General features: G+C 47.0%; 1 pseudogene; it reads right to left on the reverse strand.

Annotated features, from left to right (window-relative positions):
• Positions 1-645: 645 nt before the first annotated feature.
• LOC148096528 (uncharacterized) lies at positions 646-24,593 on the reverse strand (annotated as a pseudogene).
• Positions 24,594-26,937: the final 2,344 nt, after the last annotated feature.

A 26,937-nucleotide genomic window follows, 5' to 3' on the forward strand; every position in this document is an offset into this window, starting at 1 on the left:
GCTGTAGTTGTTGTGGGTGCAGTTGTGGTTGTGTGTGCAGTTGTTGTTGTTGCTGTTGGTACGACAGTTGTGGTTGCTTTTTGAGCAGCTGTAGTTGTTGTTGAACCAGCTGTGGTTGGTGTTGGAGAAGCTGTGATTGTTGTTGGAGCAGCTGTAGTTGTTGTTGGTGAAGCTGTGGTTGTTGTTGGAGGAGCTGTGGTAGTTGTTGGAGCAGCTGTAGTTGTTGTTGAACCAGCTGTGGTTGTTGTGGGTGCAGTTGTGGTTGTGAGTGCAGTTGTTTTTGTTGCTGTTGGTGCGACAGTTGTGGTTGCTGTTTGAGCAGCTGTAGTTGTTGTTGAACCAGCTGTGGTTGTCGTGGGTGCAGTTGTGGTAGTTGTTGGGGCAACAGTTATGGTTGTTGTTGGAGCAGCTTCAGTTGTGGCCGCAATTGTGGTTGTTGTTGGAGCAGTTGTGGTTGTTGTTGGAGCTGCTGTAGTTGTTGTTGGAGGAGCTGTAGTTGTTGTTGGAGCAGCTGTTGTTGTCGTGGGTGCAGTTGTGGTTGTTTTTGGGGCGACAGTTGTGGTTGTTGTCGGAGCAGCTGTGGTTGTCGTGGGTGCAGTTGTGGTAGTTGTTGGGGCGACAGTTGTGGTTGTTTTCGGAGCTGCTTCAGTTGTGGCCGCAATTGTGGTTGTTGTTTGAGCAGCTGTAGTTGTTGTTGAACCAGCTGAGGTTGTTGTTGGAGAAGCTGTGGTTGTTGTTGGTGCAGCTGTAGTTGTTTTTGTAGAAGCTGTGGTTGTTGTTGGTGCAGCTGTGGTTGTTGTTGAACCAGATGTGGTTGTTGTGGGTGCAGTTGTTGTTGTGTGTGCAGTTGTTGTTGTTGTTGGAGCAGTTGTGGTTGTTGTTGGAGAAGTTGTTGTTGTTGTTGGGGCAACTGTAGTTGTGGCCGCAGATGTGGTTGTTGTTGGAGCAGCTGTAGTTGTTGTTGGAGCAGCTGTAGTTGTTGTTGGAGAAGTTGTGGTTTTTGTTGGTGCAGCTGTGGTTGTTGTTGGAGCAGCTGTACTTGTTGTTGAACCAGCTGTGGTTGTTGTGTGTGCAGTTGTTGTTGTGTGTGCAGTTGTTGTTGGAGCTGTTGTGGTTGTTGTTGGAGCAGCTGTAGTTGTTGTTGGAGCAGCTGTAGTTGTTGTTGGGGCAGGTGTTGTTGTGTGTGCAGTTGTTGTTTTTGTTGGACCAGCTGCAGTTGTGGCCGCAGATGTGGTTGTTGTTGGAGCAGCTGTGGTTGTTGTTGGAGCAGCTGTAGTTGTTGTTGGAGAAGCTGTGGTTGTTGTTGGTGCAGCTGTGGTTGTTGTTGGAGCAGCTGTAGTTGTTGTTGAACCAGCTGTGGTTGTTTTTGATGCAGGTGTTGTTGTGTGTGCAGATGTTGTTTCTGTTGGACCAGCTGCAGCTGTGGCCGCAGATGTGGTTGTTGTTGGAGCAGCTGTGGTTGTTGTTGGAGCAGCTGTAGTTCTTGTTGAACCAGCTGTGGTTGTTGTGGGTGCAGTTGTTGTTGTTGCTTTTGTTGCGACAGTTTTGTTTGTTGTTGGAGCAGCTGTAGTTGTTGTTGGAGAAGCTGTGGTTGTTGTTGGTGCAGCTGTGGTTGTTGTTGTAGCAGCTGTAGTTGTTGTTGAACCAGCTGTGGTTGTTGTGGGTGCAGTTGTGGTTGTGTGTGCAGTTGTTGTTGTTGTTGGGGAAGCTGGGGTTGTTGTTGGAGCAGCTGTGGTTGTTGTGGGTGCAGTTGTTGTAGTTGTTGGAGCGATAGTTGTGGTTGTTGTTGGAGCAGCTGTGGTTGTTGTGGGTGCAGTTGTTGTAGTTGTTGGAGCGATAGTTGTGGTTGTTGTTGGAGCAGCTGTAGTTGTTGTTGAACCAGCTGTGGTTGTTGTGGGTGCAGTTGTGGTTGTGTGTGCAGTTGTTGTTGTTGTTGGGGAAGCTGGGGTTGTTGTTGGAGCAGCTGTGGTTGTTGTGGGTGCAGTTGTTGTAGTTGTTGGAGCGATAGTTGTGGTTGTTGTTGGAGCAGCTGTGGTTGTTGTGGGTGCAGTTGTTGTAGTTGTTGGAGCGATAGTTGTGGTTGTTGTTGTAGCAGCTGTAGATGTTGTTGGAGCACTTGTAGTTGAGGATGCAGTTGTTGTTGTTGTTAGGGAAGCTGTGGTTGTTGTCGGGGCAGCTGCAGTTGTGTCCTCTTTTGTGGTTGTTGTTGGGGCGACAGTTGTGGTTGTTGTCGGAGCAGCTGTGGTTGTTGTTGGAGCAGTTGTGGTTGTTGTTGGACCAGCTGTAGTTGTTGTTGAACCAGCTGTGGTCTTTGTGGGTGCAGTTGTTGTACTTGTCGGAGCAGCTGTTGTTGTTGTTGGAGTAGCTGTAGTTGTTGTTGGAGCAGCTTTAGTTGTTGGTGTAGTTGTGGTTGTTGTTGGGTCAGCTGTGGTTGTGGGTGCAGTTGTAGTAGTTGTTGGGGCGACAGTTGTGGTTGTTGTTTGGGAAGCTGTGGTTGTTTTGGGAGCAGCTGTAGTAGTTGTTGGAGCACTTGTGGTTGTTGTTGGGATGGCAGATGTGGTTGTTGTTGGGGCAGCTGTGGTTGTTGTTGGGGCAGCTGTGGTTGTTGTTGGGGCAGCTGTGGTTGTTGTTGAAGCAGTTTTGGTTGTTGTTGGGGAAGCTGTGGTTGTGGGTGCAGTTGTGGTAGTTGTTGGGGCGACAGTTGTGGTTGTTGTTGGAGCAGCTGCGGTTGTAGCCGCAGTTGTGGTTGTTGTTGGGGAAGCTGTGGTTGATGAGGGAGCAGCTGTGGTTGTGGGTGCAGTTGTGTTTGTTGTTGGGGCAGCTGTGGTTGTTGTTGAAGCAGTTTTGGTTGTTGTTGGGGAAGCTGTTGTTGTGGCCGCAGATGTGGTTGTTGTTGGAGCAGCTGTAGTTGTTGTTGGAGCAGCTGTAGTTGTTGTTGGAGAAGTTGTGGTTGTTGTTGGTGCAGCTGTGGTTGTTGTTGTTGTTGGTGTAGTTGTGGTTGTTGTTGGGTCAGCTGTGGTTGTGGGTGCAGTTGTGGTAGTTGTTGTGGCCGCAGATGTGGTTGTTGTTGGAGCAGCTGTAGTTGTTGTTGGAGCAGCTGTAGTTGTTGTTGGAGAAGTTGTGGTTGTTGTTGGTGCAGCTGTGGTTGTTGTTGGAGCAGCTGTAGTTGTTGTTGAACCCGCTGTGGTTGTTGTGTGTGCAGTTGTTGTTGTGTGTGCAGTTGTTGTTGGAGCTGTTGTGGTTGTTGTTGGAGCAGCTGTAGTTGTTGTTGGAGCAGCTGTAGTTGTTTTTGATGCAGGTGTTGTTGTGTGTGCAGATGTTGTTTCTGTTGGACCAGCTGCAGCTGTGGCCGCAGATGTGGTTGTTGTTGGAGCAGCTGTGGTTGTTGTTGGAGCAGCTGTAGTTGTTGTTGGAGAAGCTGTGGTTGTTGTTGGTGCAGCTGTGGTTGTTGTTGGGTCAGCTGTGGTTGTGGGTGCAGTTGTGGTAGTTGTTGTGGCCGCAGATGTGGTTGTTGTTGGAGCAGCTGTAGTTGTTGTTGGAGCAGCTGTAGTTGTTGTTGGAGAAGTTGTGGTTGTTGTTGGTGCAGCTGTGGTTGTTGTTGGAGCAGCTGTAGTTGTTGTTGAACCCGCTGTGGTTGTTGTGTGTGCAGTTGTTGTTGTGTGTGCAGTTGTTGTTGGAGCTGTTGTGGTTGTTGTTGGAGCAGCTGTAGTTGTTGTTGAAGCAGCTGTAGTTGTTGTTGGGGCAGGTGTTGTTGTGTGTGCAGATGTTGTTTTTGTTGGACCAGCTGCAGTTGTGGCCGCAGATGTGGTTGTTGTTGGAGCAGCTGTGGTTGTTGTTGGAGCAGCTGTAGTTGTTGTTGGAGAAGCTGTGGTTGTTGTTGGTGCAGCTGTGGTTGTTGTTGGAGCAGCTATAGTTGTTGTTGAACCAGCTGTGGTTGTTGTGTGTGCAGTTGTTGTTTTGTGTGCAGTTGTTGTTGGAGCAGTTGTGGTTGTTGTTGGAGCAGCTGTAGTTGTTGTTGGGGCAGTTTTGGTTGTTGTTGGGGCAGCTGCAGATGTGGCCTCTTTTGTGGTTGTTGTTGGGGCAATAGTTGTGGTTCTTGTCGGAGCAGCTGTGGTTGTCGTGGGTGCAGTTGTGGTAGTTGTTGGGGCAACAGTTATGGTTGTTGTTGGAGCAGCTTCAGTTGTGGCCGCAATTGTGGTTGTTGTTGGAGCAGTTGTGGTTGTTGTTGGAGCTGCTGTAGTTGTTGTTGGAGGAGCTGTAGTTGTTGTTGGAGCAGCTGTTGTTGTCGTTGGTGCAGTTGTGGTTGTTTTTGGGGCGACAGTTGTGGTTGTTGTCGGAGCAGCTGTGGTTGTCGTGGGTGCAGTTGTGGTAGTTGTTGGGGCGACAGTTGTGGTTGTTTTCGGAGCTGCTTCAGTTGTGGCCGCAATTGTGGTTGTTGTTTGAGCAGCTGTAGTTGTTGTTGAACCAGCTGAGGTTGTTGTTGGAGAAGCTGTGGTTGTTGTTGGTGCAGCTGTAGTTGTTTTTGGAGAAGCTGTGGTTGTTGTTGGTGCAGCTGTGGTTGTTGTTGAACCAGATGTGGTTGTTGTGGGTGCAGTTGTTGTTGTGTGTGCAGTTGTTGTTGTTGTTGGAGCAGTTGTGGTTGTTGTTGGAGAAGTTGTTGTTGTTGTTGGGGCAACTGTAGTTGTGGCCGAAGATGTGGTTGTTGTTGGAGCAGCTGTAGTTGTTGTTGGAGCAGCTGTAGTTGTTGTTGGAGAAGTTGTGGTTTTTGTTGGTGCAGCTGTGGTTGTTGTTGGAGCAGCTGTACTTGTTGTTGAACCAGCTGTGGTTGTTGTGTGTGCAGTTGTTGTTGTGTGTGCAGTTGTTGTTGGAGCTGTTGTGGTTGTTGTTGGAGCAGCTGTAGTTGTTGTTGGAGCAGCTGTAGTTGTTGTTGGGGCAGGTGTTGTTGTGTGTGCAGTTGTTGTTTTTGTTGGACCAGCTGCAGTTGTGGCCGCAGATGTGGTTGTTGTTGGACCAGCTGTGGTTGTTGTTGGAGCAGCTGTAGTTGTTGTTGGAGAAGCTGTGGTTGTTGTCGGAGCAGCTGTGGTTGTCGTGGGTGCAGTTGTGGTAGTTGTTGGGGCAACAGTTATGGTTGTTGTTGGAGCAGCTTCAGTTGTGTCCGCAATTGTGGTTGTTGTTGGAGCAGTTGTGGTTGTTGTTGGAGCTGCTGTAGTTGTTGTTGGAGGAGCTGTAGTTGTTGTTGGAGCAGCTGTTGTTGTCGTGGGTGCAGTTGTGGTTGTTTTTGGTGCGACAGTTGTGGTTGTTGTCGGAGCAGCTGTGGTTGTCGTGGGTGCAGTTGTGGTAGTTGTTGGGGCGACAGTTGTGGTTGTTTTCGGAGCAGCTTCAGTTGTGGCCGCAATTGTGGTTATTGTTTGAGCAGCTGTAGTTGTTGTTGAACCAGCTGAGGTTGTTGTTGGAGAAGCTGTGGTTGTTGTTGGAGCAGCTGTAGTTGTTTTTGGAGAAGCTGTGGTTGTTGTTGGTGCAGCTGTGGTTGTTGTTGAACCAGCTGTGGTTGTTGTGTGTGCAGTTGTTGTTGTGTGTGCAGTTGTTGTTGTTGTTGGAGAAGTTGTTGTTGTTGTTGGGGCAACTGTAGTTGTGGCCGCAGATGTGGTTGTTGTTGGAGCAGCTGTAGTTGTTGTTGGAGCAGCTGTAGTTGTTGTTAGAGAAGTTGTGGTTGTTGTTGGTGCAGCTGTGGTTGTTGTTGGAGCAGCTGTAGTTGTTGTTGAACCAGCTGTGGTTGTTGTGTGTGCAGTTGTTGTTGTGTGTGCAGTTGTTGTTGGAGCTGTTGTGGTTGTTGTTGGAGCAGCTGTAGTTGTTGTTGGAGCAGCTGTAGTTGTTGTTGGGGCAGGTGTTGTTGTGTGTGCAGTTGTTGTTTTTTTTGGACCAGCTGCAGTTGTGGCCGCAGATGTGGTTGTTGTTGGGGCAGCTGTGGTTGTTGTTGGAGAAGCTGTGGTTGTTGTTGGAGCAGCTGTAGTTGTTTTTGGAGAAGCTGTGGTTGTTGTTGGGGCAGCTGTGGTTGTTGTTGAACCAGCTGTGGTTGTTGTGTGTGCAGTTGTTGTTGTGTGTGCAGTTGTTGTTGTTGTTGGAGAAGTTGTTGTTGTTGTTGGGGCAACTGTAGTTGTGGCCGCAGATGTGGTTGTTGTTGGAGCAGCTGTAGTTGTTGTTGGAGCAGCTGTAGTTGTTGTTAGAGAAGTTGTGGTTGTTGTTGGTGCAGCTGTGGTTGTTGTTGGAGCAGCTGTAGTTGTTGTTGAACCAGCTGTGGTTGTTGTGTGTGCAGTTGTTGTTGTGTGTGCAGTTGTTGTTGGAGCTGTTGTGGTTGTTGTTGGAGCAGCTGTAGTTGTTGTTGGAGCAGCTGTAGTTGTTGTTGGGGCAGCTGTAGTTGTTGTGGGTGCAGTTGTGGTCGTGTGTGCAGTTGTTGTTGTTGCTGTTGGTACGACAGTTGTGGTTGCTTTTTGAGCAGCTGTAGTTGTTGTTGAACCAGCTGTGGTTGGTGTTGGAGAAGCTGTGATTGTTGTTGGAGCAGCTGTAGTTGTTGTTGGTGAAGCTGTGGTTGTTGTTGGAGGAGCTGTGGTAGTTGTTGGAGCAGCTGTAGTTGTTGTTGAACCAGCTGTGGTTGTTGTGGGTGCAGTTGTGGTTGTGAGTGCAGTTGTTGTTGTTGCTGTTGGTGCGACAGTTGTGGTTGCTGTTTGAGCAGCTGTAGTTGTTGTTGAACCAGCTGTGGTTGTCGTGGGTGCAGTTGTGGTAGTTGTTGGGGCAACAGTTATGGTTGTTGTTGGAGCAGCTTCAGTTGTGGCCGCAATTGTGGTTGTTGTTGGAGCAGTTGTGGTTGTTGTTGGAGCTGCTGTAGTTGTTGTTGGAGGAGCTGTAGTTGTTGTTGGAGCAGCTGTTGTTGTCGTGGGTGCAGTTGTGGTTGTTTTTGGGGCGACAGTTGTGGTTGTTGTCGGAGCAGCTGTGGTGTTCGTGGGTGCAATTGTGGTAGTTGTTGGGGCGACAGTTGTGGTTGTTTTCGGAGCTGCTTCAGTTGTGGCCGCAATTGTGGTTGTTGTTTGAGCAGCTGTAGTTGTTGTTGAACCAGCTGAGGTTGTTGTTGGAGAAGCTGTGGTTGTTGTTGGTGCAGCTGTAGTTGTTTTTGGAGAAGCTGTGGTTGTTGTTGGTGCAGCTGTGGTTGTTGTTGAACCAGATGTGGTTGTTGTGGGTGCAGTTGTTGTTGTGTGTGCAGTTGTTGTTGTTGTTGGAGCAGTTGTGGTTGTTGTTGGAGAAGTTGTTGTTGTTGTTGGGGCAACTGTAGTTGTGGCCGCAGATGTGGTTGTTGTTGGAGCAGCTGTAGTTGTTGTTGGAGCAGCTGTAGTTGTTGTTGGAGAAGTTGTGGTTTTTGTTGGTGCAGCTGTGGTTGTTGTTGGAGCAGCTGTACTTGTTGTTGAACCAGCTGTGGTTGTTGTGTGTGCAGTTGTTGTTGTGTGTGCAGTTGTTGTTGGAGCTGTTGTGGTTGTTGTTGGAGCAGCTGTAGTTGTTGTTGGAGCAGCTGTAGTTGTTGTTGGGGCAGGTGTTGTTGTGTGTGCAGTTGTTGTTTTTGTTGGACCAGCTGCAGTTGTGGCCGCAGATGTGGTTGTTGTTGGAGCAGCTGTGGTTGTTGTTGGAGCAGCTGTAGTTGTTGTTGGAGAAGCTGTGGTTGTTGTTGGTGCAGCTGTGGTTGTTGTTGGAGCAGCTGTAGTTGTTGTTGAACCAGCTGTGGTTGTTGTGTGTGCAGTTGTTGTTTTGTGTGCAGTTGTTGTTGTTGTCGTTGTTGTTGGGGAAGCTGTGGTTGTTGTTGGACCAGCTGCAGTTGTGGCCGCAGATGTGGTTGTTGCAGGAGCAGCTGTAGTTGTTGTTGGAGAAGCTGTGGTTGTTGTTGGAGAAACTCTGGTTGTTGTGGGTGCAGTTGTTGTAGTTGTTGGAGCGATAGTTGTGGTTGTTGTTGGAGCAGCTGTAGTTGTTGTTGAACCAGCTGTGGTTGTTGTGGGTGCAGTTGTGGTTGTGTGTGCAGTTGTTGTTGTTGTTGGGGAAGCTGGGGTTGTTGTTGGAGCAGCTGTGGTTGTTGTGGGTGCAGTTGTTGTAGTTGTTGGAGCGATAGTTGTGGTTGTTGTTGGAGCAGCTGTGGTTGTTGTGGGTGCAGTTGTTGTAGTTTTTGGAGCGATAGTTGTGGTTGTTGTTGTAGCAGCTGTAGATGTTGTTGGAGCACTTGTAGTTGAGGATGCAGTTGTTGTTGTTGTTAGGGAAGCTGTGGTTGTTGTCGGGGCAGCTGCAGTTGTGTCCTCTTTTGTGGTTGTTGTTGGGGCGACAGTTGTGGTTGTTGTCGGAGCAGCTGTGGTTGTTGTTGGAGCAGTTGTGGTTGTTGTTGGACCAGCTGTAGTTGTTGTTGAACCAGCTGTGGTCTTTGTGGGTGCAGTTGTTGTACTTGTCGGAGCAGCTGTTGTTGTTGTTGGAGTAGCTGTAGTTGTTGTTGGAGCAGCTTTAGTTGTTGGTGTAGTTGTGGTTGTTGTTGGGTCAGCTGTGGTTGTGGGTGCAGTTGTAGTAGTTGTTGGGGCGACAGTTGTGGTTGTTGTTTGGGAAGCTGTGGTTGTTTTGGGAGCAGCTGTAGTAGTTGTTGGAGCACTTGTGGTTGTTGTTGGGATGGCAGTTGTGGTTGTTGTTGGGGCAGCTGTGGTTGTTGTTGGGGCAGCTGTGGTTGTTGTTGGGGCAGCTGTGGTTGTTGTTGAAGCAGTTTTGGTTGTTGTTGGGGAAGCTGTGGTTGTGGGTGCAGTTGTGGTAGTTGTTGGGGCGACAGTTGTGGTTGTTGTTGGAGCAGCTGCGGTTGTAGCCGCAGTTGTGGTTGTTGTTGGGGAAGCTGTGGTTGATGAGGGAGCAGCTGTGGTTGTGGGTGCAGTTGTGGTTGTTGTTGGGGCAGCTGTGGTTGTTGTTGAAGCAGTTTTGGTTGTTGTTGGGGAAGCTGTGGTTGTGGCCGCAGATGTGGTTGTTGTTGGAGCAGCTGTAGTTGTTGTTGGAGCAGCTGTAGTTGTTGTTGGAGAAGTTGTGGTTGTTGTTGGTGCAGCTGTGGTTGTTGTTGTTGTTGGTGTAGTTGTGGTTGTTGTTGGGTCAGCTGTGGTTGTGGGTGCAGTTGTGGTAGTTGTTGTGGCCGCAGATGTGGTTGTTGTTGGAGCAGCTGTAGTTGTTGTTGGAGCAGCTGTAGTTGTTGTTGGAGAAGTTGTGGTTGTTGTTGGTGCAGCTGTGGTTGTTGTTGGAGCAGCTGTAGTTGTTGTTGAACCCGCTGTGGTTGTTGTGTGTGCAGTTGTTGTTGTGTGTGCAGTTGTTGTTGGAGCTGTTGTGGTTGTTGTTGGAGCAGCTGTAGTTGTTGTTGGAGCAGCTGTAGTTGTTGTTGGGGCAGGTGTTGTTGTGTGTGCAGATGTTGTTTTTGTTGGACCAGCTGCAGTTGTGGCCGCAGATGTGGTTGTTGTTGGAGCAGCTGTGGTTGTTGTTGGAGCAGCTGTAGTTGTTGTTGGAGAAGCTGTGGTTGTTGTTGGTGCAGCTGTGGTTGTTGTTGGGTCAGCTGTGCTTGTGGGTGCAGTTGTGGTAGTTGTTGTGGCCGCAGATGTGGTTGTTGTTGGAGCAGCTGTAGTTGTTGTTGGAGCAGCTGTAGTTGTTGTTAGAGAAGTTGTGGTTGTTGTTGGTGCAGCTGTGGTTGTTGTTGGAGCAGCTGTAGTTGTTGTTGAACCCGCTGTGGTTGTTGTGTGTGCAGTTGTTGTTGTGTGTGCAGTTGTTGTTGGAGCTGTTGTGGTTGTTGTTGGAGCAGCTGTAGTTGTTGTTGAAGCAGCTGTAGTTGTTGTTGGGGCAGGTGTTGTTGTGTGTGCAGATGTTGTTTTTGTTGGACCAGCTGCAGTTGTGGCCGCAGATGTGGTTGTTGTTGGAGCAGCTGTGGTTGTTGTTGGAGCAGCTGTAGTTGTTGTTGGAGAAGCTGTGGTTGTTGTTGGTGCAGCTGTGGTTGTTGTTGGAGCAGCTATAGTTGTTGTTGAACCAGCTGTGGTTGTTGTGTGTGCAGTTGTTGTTTTGTGTGCAGTTGTTGTTGGAGCAGTTGTGGTTGTTGTTGGAGCAGCTGTAGTTGTTGTTGGGGCAGTTTTGGTTGTTGTTGGGGCAGCTGCAGATGTGGCCTCTTTTGTGGTTGTTGTTGGGGCAATAGTTGTGGTTGTTGTCGGAGCAGCTGTGGTTGTCGTGGGTGCAGTTGTGGTAGTTGTTGGGGCAACAGTTATGGTTGTTGTTGGAGCAGCTTCAGTTGTGGCCGCAATTGTGGTTGTTGTTGGAGCAGTTGTGGTTGTTGTTGGAGCTGCTGTAGTTGTTGTTGGAGGAGCTGTAGTTGTTGTTGGAGCAGCTGTTGTTGTCGTGGGTGCAGTTGTGGTTGTTTTTGGGGCGACAGTTGTGGTTGTTGTCGGAGCAGCTGTGGTTGTCGTGGGTGCAGTTGTGGTAGTTGTTGGGGCGACAGTTGTGGTTGTTTTCGGAGCTGCTTCAGTTGTGGCCGCAATTGTGGTTGTTGTTTGAGCAGCTGTAGTTGTTGTTGAACCAGCTGAGGTTGTTGTTGGAGAAGCTGTGGTTGTTGTTGGTGCAGCTGTAGTTGTTTTTGGAGAAGCTGTGGTTGTTGTTGGTGCAGCTGTGGTTGTTGTTGAACCAGATGTGGTTGTTGTGGGTGCAGTTGTTGTTGTGTGTGCAGTTGTTGTTGTTGTTGGAGCAGTTGTGGTTGTTGTTGGAGAAGTTGTTGTTGTTGTTGGGGCAACTGTAGTTGTGGCCGCAGATGTGGTTGTTGTTGGAGCAGCTGTAGTTGTTGTTGGAGCAGCTGTAGTTGTTGTTGGAGAAGTTGTGGTTTTTGTTGGTGCAGCTGTGGTTGTTGTTGGAGCAGCTGTACTTGTTGTTGAACCAGCTGTGGTTGTTGTGTGTGCAGTTGTTGTTGTGTGTGCAGTTGTTGTTGGAGCTGTTGTGGTTGTTGTTGGAGCAGCTGTAGTTGTTGTTGGAGCAGCTGTAGTTGTTGTTGGGGCAGGTGTTGTTGTGTGTGCAGTTGTTGTTTTTGTTGGACCAGCTGCAGTTGTGGCCGCAGATGTGGTTGTTGTTGGAGCAGCTGTGGTTGTTGTTGGAGCAGCTGTAGTTGTTGTTGGAGAAGCTGTGGTTGTTGTTGGTGCAGCTGTGGTTGTTGTTGGAGCAGCTGTAGTTGTTGTTGAACCAGCTGTGGTTGTTGTGTGTGCAGTTGTTGTTTTGTGTGCAGTTGTTGTTGTTGTCGTTGTTGTTGGGGAAGCTGTGGTTGTTGTTGGACCAGCTGCAGTTGTGGCCGCAGATGTGGTTGTTGCAGGAGCAGCTGTAGTTGTTGTTGGAGAAGCTGTGGTTGTTGTTGGAGAAGCTCTGGTTGTTGTGGGTGCAGTTGTTGTAGTTGTTGGAGCGATAGTTGTGGTTGTTGTTGGAGCAGCTGTAGTTGTTGTTGAACCAGCTGTGGTTGTTGTGGGTGCAGTTGTGGTTGTGTGTGCAGTTGTTGTTGTTGTTGGGGAAGCTGGGGTTGTTGTTGGAGCAGCTGTGGTTGTTGTGGGTGCAGTTGTTGTAGTTGTTGGAGCGATAGTTGTGGTTGTTGTTGGAGCAGCTGTGGTTGTTGTGGGTGCAGTTGTTGTAGTTGTTGGAGCGATAGTTGTGGTTGTTGTTGTAGCAGCTGTAGATGTTGTTGGAGCACTTGTAGTTGAGGATGCAGTTGTTGTTGTTGTTAGGGAAGCTGTGGTTGTTGTCGGGGCAGCTGCAGTTGTGTCCTCTTTTGTGGTTGTTGTTGGGGCGACAGTTGTGGTTGTTGTCGGAGCAGCTGTGGTTGTTGTTGGAGCAGTTGTGGTTGTTGTTGGACCAGCTGTAGTTGTTGTTGAACCAGCTGTGGTCTTTGTGGGTGCAGTTGTTGTACTTGTCGGAGCAGCTGTTGTTGTTGTTGGAGTAGCTGTAGTTGTTGTTGGAGCAGCTTTAGTTGTTGGTGTAGTTGTGGTTGTTGTTGGGTCAGCTGTGGTTGTGGGTGCAGTTGTAGTAGTTGTTGGGGCGACAGTTGTGGTTGTTGTTTGGGAAGCTGTGGTTGTTTTGGGAGCAGCTGTAGTAGTTGTTGGAGCACTTGTGGTTGTTGTTGGGATGGCAGTTGTGGTTGTTGTTGGGGCAGCTGTGGTTGTTGTTGGGGCAGCTGTGGTTGTTGTTGTGGCAGCTGTGGTTGTTGTTGAAGCAGTTTTGGTTGTTGTTGGGGAAGCTGTGGTTGTGGGTGCAGTTGTGGTAGTTGTTGGGGCGACAGTTGTGGTTGTTGTTGGAGCAGCTGCGGTTGTAGCCGCAGTTGTGGTTGTTGTTGGGGAAGCTGTGGTTGATGAGGGAGCAGCTGTGGTTGTGGGTGCAGTTGTGGTTGTTGTTGGGGCAGCTGTGGTTGTTGTTGAAGCAGTTTTGGTTGTTGTTGGGGAAGCTGTGGTTGTGGCCGCAGATGTGGTTGTTGTTGGAGCAGCTTTAGTTGTTGTTGGAGCAGCTGTAGTTGTTGTTGGAGAAGTTGTGGTTGTTGTTGGTGCAGCTGTGGTTGTTGTTGTTGTTGGTGTAGTTGTGGTTGTTGTTGGGTCAGCTGTGGTTGTGGGTGCAGTTGTGGTAGTTGTTGTGGCCGCAGATGTGGTTGTTGTTGGAGCAGCTGTAGTTGTTGTTGAACCCGCTGTGGTTGTTGTGTGTGCAGTTGTTGTTGTGTGTGCAGTTGTTGTTGGAGCTGTTGTGGTTGTTGTTGGAGCAGCTGTAGTTGTTGTTGGAGCAGCTGTAGTTGTTGTTGGGGCAGGTGTTGTTGTGTGTGCAGATGTTGTTTTTGTTGGACCAGCTGCAGTTGTGGCCGCAGATGTGGTTGTTGTTGGAGCAGCTGTGGTTGTTGTTGGAGCAGCTGTAGTTGTTGTTGGAGAAGCTGTCGTTGTTGTTGGTGCAGCTGTGGTTGTTGTTGGGTCAGCTGTGCTTGTGGGTGCAGTTGTGGTAGTTGTTGTGGCCGCAGATGTGGTTGTTGTTGGAGCAGCTGTAGTTGTTGTTGGAGCAGCTGTAGTTGTTGTTAGAGAAGTTGTGGTTGTTGTTGGTGCAGCTGTGGTTGTTGTTGGAGCAGCTGTAGTTGTTGTTGAACCCGCTGTGGTTGTTGTGTGTGCAGTTGTTGTTGTGTGTGCAGTTGTTGTTGGAGCTGTTGTGGTTGTTGTTGGAGCAGCTGTAGTTGTTGTTGAAGCAGCTGTAGTTGTTGTTGGGGCAGGTGTTGTTGTGTGTGCAGATGTTGTTTTTGTTGGACCAGCTGCAGTTGTGGCCGCAGATGTGGTTGTTGTTGGAGCAGCTGTGGTTGTTGTTGGAGCAGCTGTAGTTGTTGTTGGAGAAGCTGTGGTTGTTGTTGGTGCAGCTGTGGTTGTTGTTGGAGCAGCTATAGTTGTTGTTGAACCAGCTGTGGTTGTTGTGTGTGCAGTTGTTGTTTTGTGTGCAGTTGTTGTTGGAGCAGTTGTGGTTGTTGTTGGAGCAGCTGTAGTTGTTGTTGGGGCAGTTTTGGTTGTTGTTGGGGCAGCTGCAGATGTGGCCTCTTTTGTGGTTGTTGTTGGGGCAATAGTTGTGGTTGTTGTCGGAGCAGCTGTGGTTGTCGTGGGTGCAGTTGTGGTAGTTGTTGGGGCAACAGTTATGGTTGTTGTTGGAGCAGCTTCAGTTGTGGCCGCAATTGTGGTTGTTGTTGGAGCAGTTGTGGTTGTTGTTGGAGCTGCTGTAGTTGTTGTTGGAGGAGCTGTAGTTGTTGTTGGAGCAGCTGTTGTTGTCGTGGGTGCAGTTGTGGTTGTTTTTGGGGCGACAGTTGTGGTTGTTGTCGGAGCAGCTGTGGTTGTCGTGGGTGCAGTTGTGGTAGTTGTTGGGGCGACAGTTGTGGTTGTTTTCGGAGCTGCTTCAGTTGTGGCCGCAATTATGGTTGTTGTTTGAGCAGCTGTAGTTGTTGTTGAACCAGCTGAGGTTGTTGTTGGAGAAGCTGTGGTTGTTGTTGGTGCAGCTGTAGTTGTTTTTGGAGAAGCTGTGGTTGTTGTTGGTGCAGCTGTGGTTGTTGTTGAACCAGATGTGGTTGTTGTGGGTGCAGTTGTTGTTGTGTGTGCAGTTGTTGTTGTTGTTGGAGCAGTTGTGGTTGTTGTTGGAGAAGTTGTTGTTGTTGTTGGGGCAACTGTAGTTGTGGCCGCAGATGTGGTTGTTGTTGGAGCAGCTGTAGTTGTTGTTGGAGCAGCTGTAGTTGTTGTTGGAGAAGTTGTGGTTTTTGTTGGTGCAGCTGTGGTTGTTGTTGGAGCAGCTGTACTTGTTGTTGAACCAGCTGTGGTTGTTGTGTGTGCAGTTGTTGTTGTGTGTGCAGTTGTTGTTGGAGCTGTTGTGGTTGTTGTTGGAGCAGCTGTAGTTGTTGTTGGAGCAGCTGTAGTTGTTGTTGGGGCAGGTGTTGTTGTGTGTGCAGTTGTTGTTTTTGTTGGACCAGCTGCAGTTGTGGCCGCAGATGTGGTTGTTGTTGGAGCAGCTGTGGTTGTTGTTGGAGCAGCTGTAGTTGTTGTTGGAGAAGCTGTGGTTGTTGTTGGTGCAGCTGTGGTTGTTGTTGGAGCAGCTGTAGTTGTTGTTGAACCAGCTGTGGTTGTTGTGTGTGCAGTTGTTGTTTTGTGTGCAGTTGTTGTTGTTGTCGTTGTTGTTGGGGAAGCTGTGGTTGTTGTTGGACCAGCTGCAGTTGTGGCCGCAGATGTGGTTGTTGCAGGAGCAGCTGTAGTTGTTGTTGGAGAAGCTGTGGTTGTTGTTGGAGAAGCTCTGGTTGTTGTGGGTGCAGTTGTTGTAGTTGTTGGAGCGATAGTTGTGGTTGTTGTTGGAGCAGCTGTAGTTGTTGTTGAACCAGCTGTGGTTGTTGTGGGTGCAGTTGTGGTTGTGTGTGCAGTTGTTGTTGTTGTTGGGGAAGCTGGGGTTGTTGTTGGAGCAGCTGTGGTTGTTGTGGGTGCAGTTGTTGTAGTTGTTGGAGCGATAGTTGTGGTTGTTGTTGGAGCAGCTGTGGTTGTTGTGGGTGCAGTTGTTGTAGTTGTTGGAGCGATAGTTGTGGTTGTTGTTGTAGCAGCTGTAGATGTTGTTGGAGCACTTGTAGTTGAGGATGCAGTTGTTGTTGTTGTTAGGGAAGCTGTGGTTGTTGTCGGGGCAGCTGCAGTTGTGTCCTCTTTTGTGGTTGTTGTTGGGGCGACAGTTGTGGTTGTTGTCGGAGCAGCTGTGGTTGTTGTTGGAGCAGTTGTGGTTGTTGTTGGACCAGCTGTAGTTGTTGTTGAACCAGCTGTGGTCTTTGTGGGTGCAGTTGTTGTACTTGTCGGAGCAGCTGTTGTTGTTGTTGGAGTAGCTGTAGTTGTTGTTGGAGCAGCTTTAGTTGTTGGTGTAGTTGTGGTTGTTGTTGGGTCAGCTGTGGTTGTGGGTGCAGTTGTAGTAGTTGTTGGGGCGACAGTTGTGGTTGTTGTTTGGGAAGCTGTGGTTGTTTTGGGAGCAGCTGTAGTAGTTGTTGGAGCACTTGTGGTTGTTGTTGGGATGGCAGTTGTGGTTGTTGTTGGGGCAGCTGTGGTTGTTGTTGGGGCAGCTGTGGTTGTTGTTGGGGCAGCTGTGGTTGTTGTTGAAGCAGTTTTGGTTGTTGTTGGGGAAGCTGTGGTTGTGGGTGCAGTTGTGGTAGTTGTTGGGGCGACAGTTGTGGTTGTTGTTGGAGCAGCTGCGGTTGTAGCCGCAGTTGTGGTTGTTGTTGGGGAAGCTGTGGTTGATGAGGGAGCAGCTGTGGTTGTGGGTGCAGTTGTGGTTGTTGTTGGGGCAGCTGTGGTTGTTGTTGAAGCAGTTTTGGTTGTTGTTGGGGAAGCTGTGGTTGTGGCCGCAGATGTGGTTGTTGTTGGAGCAGCTGTAGTTGTTGTTGGAGCAGCTGTAGTTGTTGTTGGAGAAGTTGTGGTTGTTGTTGGTGCAGCTGTGGTTGTTGTTGTTGTTGGTGTAGTTGTGGTTGTTGTTGGGTCAGCTGTGGTTGTGGGTGCAGTTGTGGTAGTTGTTGTGGCCGCAGATGTGGTTGTTGTTGGAGCAGCTGTAGTTGTTGTTGGAGCAGCTGTAGTTGTTGTTGGAGAAGTTGTGGTTGTTGTTGGTGCAGCTGTGGTTGTTGTTGGAGCAGCTGTAGTTGTTGTTGAACCCGCTGTGGTTGTTGTGTGTGCAGTTGTTGTTGTGTGTGCAGTTGTTGTTGGAGCTGTTGTGGTTGTTGTTGGAGCAGCTGTAGTTGTTGTTGGAGCAGCTGTAGTTGTTGTTGGGGCAGGTGTTGTTGTGTGTGCAGATGTTGTTTTTGTTGGACCAGCTGCAGTTGTGGCCGCAGATGTGGTTGTTGTTGGAGCAGCTGTGGTTGTTGTTGGAGCAGCTGTAGTTGTTGTTGGAGAAGCTGTGGTTGTTGTTGGTGCAGCTGTGGTTGTTGTTGGAGCAGCTATAGTTGTTGTTGAACCAGCTGTGGTTGTTGTGTGTGCAGTTGTTGTTTTGTGTGCAGTTGTTGTTGGAGCAGTTGTGGTTGTTGTTGGAGCAGCTGTAGTTGTTGTTGGGGCAGTTTTGGTTGTTGTTGGGGCAGCTGCAGATGTGGCCTCTTTTGTGGTTGTTGTTGGGGCAATAGTTGTGGTTGTTGTCGGAGCAGCTGTGGTTGTCGTGGGTGCAGTTGTGGTAGTTGTTGGGGCAACAGTTATGGTTGTTGTTGGAGCAGCTTCAGTTGTGGCCGCAATTGTGGTTGTTGTTGGAGCAGTTGTGGTTGTTGTTGGAGCTGCTGTAGTTGTTGTTGGAGGAGCTGTAGTTGTTGTTGGAGCAGCTGTTGTTGTCGTGGGTGCAGTTGTGGTTGTTTTTGGGGCGACAGTTGTGGTTGTTGTCGGAGCAGCTGTGGTTGTCGTGGGTGCAGTTGTGGTAGTTGCTGGGGCGACAGTTGTGGTTTTTTTCGGAGCTGCTTCAGTTGTGGCCGCAATTGTGGTTGTTGTTTGAGCAGCTGTAGTTGTTGTTGAACCAGCTGAGGTTGTTGTTGGAGAAGCTGTGGTTGTTGTTGGTGCAGCTGTAGTTGTTTTTGGAGAAGCTGTGGTTGTTGTTGGTGCAGCTGTGGTTGTTGTTGAACCAGATGTGGTTGTTGTGGGTGCAGTTGTTGTTGTGTGTGCAGTTGTTGTTGTTGTTGGAGCAGTTGTGGTTGTTGTTGGAGAAGTTGTTGTTGTTGTTGGGGCAACTGTAGTTGTGGCCGCAGATGTGGTTGTTGTTGGAGCAGCTGTAGTTGTTGTTGGAGCAGCTGTAGTTGTTGTTGGAGAAGTTGTGGTTTTTGTTGGTGCAGCTGTGGTTGTTGTTGGAGCAGCTGTACTTGTTGTTGAACCAGCTGTGGTTGTTGTGTGTGCAGTTGTTGTTGTGTGTGCAGTTGTTGTTGGAGCTGTTGTGGTTGTTGTTGGAGCAGCTGTAGTTGTTGTTGGAGCAGCTGTAGTTGTTGTTGGGGCAGGTGTTGTTGTGTGTGCAGTTGTTGTTTTTGTTGGACCAGCTGCAGTTGTGGCCGCAGATGTGGTTGTTGTTGGAGCAGCTGTGGTTGTTGTTGGAGCAGCTGTGGTTGTTGTTGGAGCAGCTGTAGTTGTTGTTGGAGAAGCTGTGGTTGTTGTTGGTGCAGCTGTGGTTGTTGTTGGAGCAGCTGTAGTTGTTGTTGAACCAGCTGTGGTGTTTGTGTGTGCAGTTGTTGTTTTGTGTGCAGTTGTTGTAGTTGTTGGAGCGATAGTTGTGGTTGTTGTTGGAGCAGCTGTAGTTGTTGTTGAACCAGCTGTGGTTGTTGTGGGTGCAGTTGTGGTTGTGTGTGCAGTTGTTGTTGTTGTTGGGGAAGCTGGGGTTGTTGTTGGAGCAGCTGTGGTTGTTGTGGGTGCAGTTGTTGTAGTTGTTGGAGCGATAGTTGTGGTTGTTGTTGGAGCAGCTGTGGTTGTTGTGGGTGCAGTTGTTGTAGTTGTTGGAGCGATAGTTGTGGTTGTTGTTGTAGCAGCTGTAGATGTTGTTGGAGCACTTGTAGTTGAGGATGCAGTTGTTGTTGTTGTTAGGGAAGCTGTGGTTGTTGTCGGGGCAGCTGCAGTTGTGTCCTCTTTTGTGGTTGTTGTTGGGGCGACAGTTGTGGTTGTTGTCGGAGCAGCTGTGGTTGTTGTTGGAGCAGTTGTGGTTGTTGTTGGACCAGCTGTAGTTGTTGTTGAACCAGCTGTGGTCTTTGTGGGTGCAGTTGTTGTACTTGTCGGAGCAGCTGTTGTTGTTGTTGGAGTAGCTGTAGTTGTTGTTGGAGCAGCTTTAGTTGTTGGTGTAGTTGTGGTTGTTGTTGGGTCAGCTGTGGTTGTGGGTGCAGTTGTAGTAGTTGTTGGGGCGACAGTTGTGGTTGTTGTTTGGGAAGCTGTGGTTGTTTTGGGAGCAGCTGTAGTAGTTGTTGGAGCACTTGTGGTTGTTGTTGGGATGGCAGCTGTGGTTGTTGTTGGGGCAGCTGTGGTTGTTGTTGGGGCAGCTGTGGTTGTTGTTGAAGCAGTTTTGGTTGTTGTTGGGGAAGCTGTGGTTGTGGGTGCAGTTGTGGTAGTTGTTGGGGCGACAGTTGTGGTTGTTGTTGGAGCAGCTGCGGTTGTAGCCGCAGTTGTGGTTGTTGTTGGGGAAGCTGTGGTTGATGAGGGAGCAGCTGTGGTTGTGGGTGCAGTTGTGGTTGTTGTTGGGGTAGCTGTGGTTGTTGTTGAAGCAGTTTTGGTTGTTGTTGGGGAAGCTGTGGTTGTGGCCGCAGATGTGGTTGTTGTTGGAGCAGCTGTAGTTGTTGTTGGAGCAGCTGTAGTTGTTGTTGGAGAAGTTGTGGTTGTTGTTGGTGCAGCTGTGGTTGTTGTTGTTGTTGGTGTAGTTGTGGTTGTTGTTGGGTCAGCTGTGGTTGTGGGTGCAGTTGTGGTAGTTGTTGTGGCCGCAGATGTGGTTGTTGTTGGAGCAGCTGTAGTTGTTGTTGGAGCAGCTGTAGTTGTTGTTGGAGAAGTTGTGGTTGTTGTTGGTGCAGCTGTGGTTGTTGTTGGAGCAGCTGTAGTTGTTGTTGAACCCGCTGTGGTTGTTGTGTGTGCAGTTGTTGTTGTGTGTGCAGTTGTTGTTGGAGCTGTTGTGGTTGTTGTTGGAGCAGCTGTAGTTGTTGTTGGAGCAGCTGTAGTTGTTGTTGGGGCAGGTGTTGTTGTGTGTGCAGATGTTGTTTTTGTTGGACCAGCTGCAGTTGTGGCCGCAGATGTGGTTGTTGTTGGAGCAGCTGTGGTTGTTGTTGGAGCAGCTGTAGTTGTTGTTGGAGAAGCTGTGGTTGTTGTTGGTGCAGCTGTGGTTGTTGTTGGAGCAGCTATAGTTGTTGTTGAACCAGCTGTGGTTGTTGTGTGTGCAGTTGTTGTTTTGTGTGCAGTTGTTGTTGGAGCAGTTATGGTTGTTGTTGGAGCAGCTGTAGTTGTTGTTGGGGCAGTTGTGGTTGTGTGTGCAGTTTTTGTTGTTGTTGGGGAAGCTGTGGTTGTTGTTGGAGCAGCTGTGGTTTTTGTGGGTGCAGTTGATGTAGTTGTTGGAGCGATAGTTGTGGTTGTTTTTGGAGCAGCTGTAGTTGTTGTTGGAGCAGCTGTGGTTGTTGTTGGTGCATTTGTTGTTGTTGCTGTTTGGGCGACAGTTGTGGTTGCTCTTTGAGCAGCTGTAGAAGTTGTTGAACCAGCTGTGGTTGTTGTTGTTGTAGCAGCTGTAGATGTTGTTGGAGCACCTGTAGTTGAGGGTGCAATTGTTGTTGTTGTTGTTGTTGTTGGGGAAGCTGTGGTTGTTGTTGGACCAGCTTCAGTGTTGGCTGCAGATGTGGTTGTTTTAGGAGCAGCTGTGGTTGTTGTGTGTGCAGTTGTTGTTGTGTGTGCAGTTGTTGTTGGAGCTGTTGTGGTTGTTGTTGGAGCAGCTGTAGTTGTTGTTGGAGCAGCTGTAGTTGTTGTTGGGGCAGGTGTTGTTGTGTGTGCAGTTGTTGTTTTTGTTGGACCAGCTGCAGTTGTGGCCGCAGAAGTGGTTGTTGTTGGAGCAGCTGTGGTTGTTGTTGGAGAAGCTGTGGTTGTTGTTGGTGCAGCTGTGGTTGTTGTTGGAGCAGCTGTAGTTGTTTTTGAACCAGCTGTGGTTGTTGTGTGTGCAGTTGTTGTTTTGTGTGCAGTTGTTTTTGGAGCAGTTGTGGTTGTTGTTGGGGCAGGTGTGGTTGTGTGTGCAGTTGTTGTTGGGGAAGCTGTGGTTGTTGTTGGAGCAGCTGTGGGTTTTGTGGGTTCAGTTGATGTAGTTGTTTGAGCGATAGTTGTTTTTGGAGCAGCTGTAGTTGTTGTTGGAGCAGCTGTGGTTGTTGTGGGTGCATTTGTTGTTGTTGTTTTTGGGGCGACAGTTGTGGTTGCTCTTTGAGCAGCTGTAGTTGTTGTTGAACCAGCTGTGGTTGTTGTTATTGTAGCAGCTGTAGATGTTGTTGGAGCACCTGTAGTTGAGGGTGCAGTTGTTGTTGTTGTTGTTGTTGTTGTTGTTGGGGAAGCTGTGGTTGTTGTTGGACCAGCTGCAGTTGTGGCCGCAGATGTGGTTGTTGTAGGAGCAGCTGTAGTTGTTGTTGGAGAAGCTGTGGTTGTTGTTGGAGAAGCTCTGGTTGTTTTGGTTTCAGTTGTTGTAGTTGTTGGAGCGATAGTTGTGGTTGTTGTTGGAGCAGCTGTAGTTGTTGTTGAACCAGCTGTGGTTGTTGTGGGTGCAGTTGTGGTTGTGTGTGCAGTTGTTGTTGTTGTTGTTGTTGGGGAAGCTGGGCTTGTTGTTGGAGCAGCTGTGGTTGTTGTGGGTGCAGTTGTTGTAGTTGTTGGAGCGATAGTTGTGGTTGTTGTTGGAGAAGTTGTGGTTGTTGTTGGTGCAGCTGTGGTTGTGTTTGTTGTTGGTGTAGTTGTGGTTGTTGTTGGGTCAGCTGTGGTTGTTGTTGAAGCAGCTGTGGTTGTTTTTGTAGCAGCTGTAGATGTTCTTGGAGCACCTGTAGTTGAGGGTGCAGTTGTTGTTGTTGTTGGGGAAGCTTTGGTTGTTGTCGGGGCAGCTGCAGTTGTGTCCGCTTTTGTGGTTGTTGTTGGGGCGACAGTTGTGGTTGTTGTCGGAGCAGCTGTGGTTGTTTTTGGAGGAGCTGTGGTTGTTGTTGGACCAGCTGTAGTTGTTGTTGAACCAGCTGTGGTTTTTGTGGGTGCAGTTGTTGTACTTGTCGGAGCAGCTGTGGTTGTTGTTGGAGCAGCTGTAGTTGTTGTTGGAGCAGCTTTAGTTGTTGGTGTAGTTGTGGTTGTTGTTGGGTCAGCTGTGGTTGTGGGTGCAGTTGTGGTTGTTGTTGGGGTGGCAGTTGTGGTTGTTGTTGGGGCAGCTGTGGTTGTTGTTGGGGCAGCTGTGGTTGTTGTTGGGGCAGCTGTGGTATTTGTTGAAGCAGTTTTGGTTGTTGTTGGGGAAGCTGTGGTTGTGGGTGCAGTTGTGGTAGTTGTTGGGGCGACAGTTGTGGTTGTTGTTGGAGCAGCTGCGGTTGTGGCCGCAGTTGTGGTTGTTGTTGGGGAAGCTGTGGTTGTTGAGGGAGCAGCTGTGGTTGTGGGTGCAGTTGTTGTTGTTATTGGCGAAGCTGTGGTTGTTGTTGGAGCAGCTGTGGTTGTTGTTGTGGTGGTACTTGTCGTTATTGTCAGAGCAGCTGTGGTTGTTTGTGCAGTTGTGGTTGTTGTTAAAGCAGCTGTAGCTGTTGTTGGGGTGGCTTTGGTTGTTGTTGGAGCAGTTGTATTTGTTATTGGGGCGGCAGTTGTGGTTGTTGTTAGGTCAGCTGTGGTTGTTGTTGGAGCAGCTGTGGTTGTTGTTGGAGCTTCTGTAGTTGTTGTTGGAGCGGCTGTGGTTGTGGGTGCAGTTGTGGTTGTTGTTGGGGTAGCTGTGCTTGTGGGTGCAGCTGTTGTAGTTGTTGGAGCAGCTGTGGCTGTGGCTGCCACTGTGGTTGTTGTTGGGCCAGCTGTAGTTGTGGCCGCAATTGTGGTTATTGTCGGTGCAGCTGTGGTTGTGGTCGCAGTTGTGGTCGTTGTTGGGGAAGCTGTGGTTGTTGTTATTTGAGCAGCTGTAGTTGTGACCACAGTTATGGTTGTTGTTGGCGCAGCTGTAGTTGTTGTTTTGGATATTGGTGTGGTAGCTGTGCAGACTTAGTAGAAATTTTTTTGTTATTTTTACATGTTGTTACATATTTTAACTAAATGTGACAGTTAACAGTTCATGAATAGATATTTGTCTTACCAACAAATAGTAGAAATCTGACACCAATGTTTTCACCCATGGTGATGGTGTTTTCCTGTCGCCTTCTCTAAAAATGATAATTGATGTGGATAAAAGATGTAAAAGAGAGCCTAAAAACATAATCTGTCCACAATATCAATTTTATTTTGTTTAACTTTCCGTAGAATAAAAAATGTTATTTCATTAAACACATTAAACATTAAAGTTCTAACACATTCCTTTTTTTAATTCATGATGGCAACTTTACATTTAAAAGTCCCTTGTATTCTCTCTAGTCATAAATATTTTTCCTACCAGGGCTTTCTCAGTATACTTTTGCAACTTTTCACTTTTTTTAGTTCATAATAGTTTCACAATTAGTCTACATGTTTCAGTACACTGTTTGTTTGAACGAGAAGCATAGTATTAATAATGGATGACAGAAAAAACTTTATAGTTGATTGGTCATCAAAGTATCATTGAATATTAGAGAAAGGGATGATTATGGATCCGAGATTCATTTAGACATGCTGTACATCATGTTGAATGCAATATTGTAAACCACTATTCTCTCAAACACACCTTAAGTTTTTTTCCTAGTATTTTTGAAACAAAAAACATTCCATGAGAAAAAAATAGACAAAGACTGTCCAAATAAATAAATTTTTGGCAATATTTTATCAGTGATTTTTTTGAACGTCGCTGAGTAACTCATGTATGACTCAATATATTCTAAACTGATTACAGACGGAAAAAAGAAGAAAAAAGAACACACAAAAAAAGTTCACCTTAAATATCACATGTTGATGTCAGTTATTTCTTTTCTTATAGGATTACTTACATATTACTTCTCTGCTTGTATGTCGTCTTCTGAAGTGGAAGAAAGTGCTTTCTGATTTGAGCTCCTCCTTTTATGAGCAGGCAAATATGTGCAGGTGGAGCAATGGTAGTTATTGTCATGGTTAAAGGTGTGTGCATTAACCATCCAATTACCTTTCTCCTATTGTCCTCCTGAAACAGTCAGCTGGGTGTGTAACACTGTAAGACTGCCAAATCTTGATTGAGGTTTTCATTATAATGCATGACAGGTTAAATAAAAAATAAGTACAATGAAACATCATACATCTATAGTAGCATTAAACAACCAGTGGGTGGCAGGGTATGGAATGACACATCAGTGACACAAATACACTGACACAAATACAAGAAAACAAACAGAGAACAAAAAATCAAAATCCTTATCTGAAAACTACAAGACTTCAGCCATAAAGAATGCAACATTAAGGATACTCTTAACTAAGAATAAGGAATAGCAATTCAAAATACTGAGTCAAAGACCCAGGACCATGACATAGAATGCCTTTTGGACACCTCCTAGGTGAGGTGCGGCTCACCTCACCTAGGAGATATTCTTGATCCCTACTGGGAGGAGCTCCCAGGGCAGACTCAGGACTTTGTGGAGAGATTATATCTGAACGACTCTGTGTTCCTCCTGATCAGCCAGAACAGCCAGCTGGTGAGAGGTAAGTCCGGGTTCCTCTGCTCAGACTGATGCCCCACAGCAAAAACCTGAATAAGCGGTAGAAAATTAATTGATGATTGATGCTTTTAAAGTAGACCCTAAACCTAAGGAAAAGGCTCATCATAACACTCCAAAGTAAGTTAAGGAACAAGTTGTAATAAAGCAGATAAAACAAGTAAAATGCCAAGCATTGTTTTAGTCTCTTTTACATCAAGTTCATACAAACCCTACCTTTATTCTGCAGATTCTACTCTTGGTTCCGAGAGGAGAAAAATAGATTTCAGTGTAGTGGCAGCCTATCCTATCCTATCCAACCCATCTGAGATGGCAAAGCACTTTACACAACTTGCCTCATTCACCCATTCATACAAGCACTCTTTTTAGACACTTCTTCTTCACAAGTGCTTTCTATCTAACATTTATTCTTTGATGGATGCATTGGACAGCAACTTGCCCAAGGACATGTAGCGGACTGGAACAGACGGGGATCAAACCACAGAGCTTCCCATTAGTAGATGAGCTGTTCTACGTCCTTAGCCGCAGCCAGGAGCCACAGGGGTGACTGCGGAATAAATGCTACCATTCATATCAATCCATAAGTTCTTTATCAAATGTCCACTGACATTTTTAAGAGTGCTACAGGAAAGCACACAAAACATTCATCAAATGCATATCAAAATCATTTGGGGATTTTTTTTTCACCCATTTTTATGAGGTGATTTTATGTTGTTCCACCTAACTTCACTAACTCCTCATCTGCTCACCTCATTTTTCCTTCCAGTCTCTAACTTTGACTACCTTCACTGTTACCTGTTTCTTTTCGGTCTCTCCTTTTCTCTTTTTGCTGTTTCAGCTTCTCTGTCCTTCATCTGCAGTATTTGTGCTGTCACAGTATATACCAGAATATAAAATATACACACAGTAAGACAATAAAAGTACATCAGCTCCTTGGCTGGCAGCTACCGATATACCAGCGTACTGTGGCTCAGAAAGCTAATATTAATAAGCTAATAATGGCTAGTGATGTAGCTGATCTAGCTAATGTGTACTATTACCTATTTAGAGAACAAATATAGATAAGCAGACATTATTCAATTTACAGTATATAAAGTTTCTGCTGTGCAGCAGCATAAGTCATATTTGAGAATAACAAGGCATTCACAATGCCTCTGTGTGAGAGCAGTGTAACATCATTTTTTGTACTCTGTTATAGCCTTTTATCTTATATCTTGTGTTTTAACCTTGTTGTAAAGCCCTTTGGTGTGCCTTCGGTTTTAAATGTGCTTTATAAATAAAGTTGTATTGTATTGTATCATGAGATCAAGAATAGTGGAATTAAAAGCTGTTTTCATTCTGACCTGCAGTAGCTTCAATAAACAAAAAAACATTAATCAAACTATGTCAGAAAAAATTATAATCAAATGCATGACTTTGCTTCTGTTCTACTTAGTTTTAGGACTTGAAAGATTTAAGCCAATAGAGCAAATATTCTCTGTTTATTCAGTAGTTTGCTGGGAAAACACACACACACGCAGATTCAGTGTCTGTAATTAATTTAACTATTTAAATTTTCAGCTTTTTCATTTTAAACAAATTTAAAATGAAACAACACAAAACACTGCAAACCACAACACAATTAAATATAAATTATATGAAAACAAAAAGAAGATGCACATTCTCTGTCATATGGAACTGCATGAATAAACTTTCTGAATCCTTTATCATCTGCTAATTTCTTTTGTCCATAATTTTATATTGTTGTTGATAATAAATTAATTAAAGCAACAAAACAACCTGAAGAGCCTTTTTAGTGAGCCGAGCTGAAAGAGCTGGTTCTCCAAAAAGAGCCGGAATTCCCATCACTAGTACTGAAAAAGAAAATATGTATATGATGTATATATATATTTGTTGGAGCAAACGTTGAAGCTGGAAAGAATAGTTGATGGTGAATCAGCTGGCCTAGCATCAGTTTGTTTGTAGTGTGTCTATCCAGAGCTTTTAGTCCTAAGCTCTAAAAACAGAGCCATGTTGATAACAACAAAAGAATTCATACTAAAATAGTACAAAAAAATAAATGTAGAACTTCCAATAATGAAATGAGCGACAAAACCCAATCAGGGCCAGGAATTTTTACTTTTTGTCTGAAGTTACATTTTTGTCATGGTTAGCAGGACAAACCATGTGGAATTATTGAAGGATTTTAGATGCTAAAAATGACAGCCTCAACATGGCATTTAATCTGTTATTAGACTCAATTGGCTTCTCTCAAAATGTAAAAGAACCCACCCACCACTTTAATCACACTCTAGATCTTGTTTTAACATATGGCATAGAAACTGAACATTTAACAGTGTTTCCTGAAAACCGTCTCCTGTCTGATCATTTCCTGATAACATTTACATTTACAATCATTGATTACACAGCAGTGGAGAGTAGACTTTATCACAGTAGATGTCTTTCTGAAAGCGCTGCAACTAAATGTAAGAATATAATCCACCCACTGTTATCAGTTCTCTGACGACTCTGCAATAGTCGGCCTCATCACCTATGGGGATGACAAAGTAAATAAAACCAAGGAGCTGGTGGAAGACTTCCGCAGACACAAACTTCTTCCACTGCAACCACTGAACATCCAAGGTGTGGACATCGAGGCTGTGGACAGCTACAGGTACCTTGGTGTTCATCTGAAAAATAAACTGAACTAGACTCATAATTCTGAAGCCCTCTACAGGAAAGGGCAGAACAGGCTGTACCTGCTGTGGAGACTCAGGTCTTTTGGAGTGAAGGGCCCACTCCTGAAGACCTTCTATGACTCTGTGGTGGCCTCAGCCATCTTTTATGGTGTGGTCTGCTGGGGCGGCAGCATCTCTGCCGGGGTAAGGAAGAGACTGAACAGGCTGGTCTGCAGGGCCAGCTCTGTTCTGCCCTCTGGACCCAGTGGAGGTGGTGAGTGACAGGAGAATGGTGGCTAAGCTGTCATCCCTGTTGGACAACATCTCCCACCATGCAGGAGACTCTGACAGCACTGAGCGGCTCCTTCAGTGGCTGCAGCACCCACGGTGTGGGACGGAGAGATTTCACAGGTCTTTCCTCCCCACTGCTGTCAGACTCCA

Source organism: Neolamprologus brichardi, chromosome 22, assembly GCF_056152115.1.
Source record: "Neolamprologus brichardi isolate AB-2024 chromosome 22, ASM5615211v1, whole genome shotgun sequence".
NCBI lineage: Eukaryota > Metazoa > Chordata > Actinopteri > Cichliformes > Cichlidae > Neolamprologus > Neolamprologus brichardi.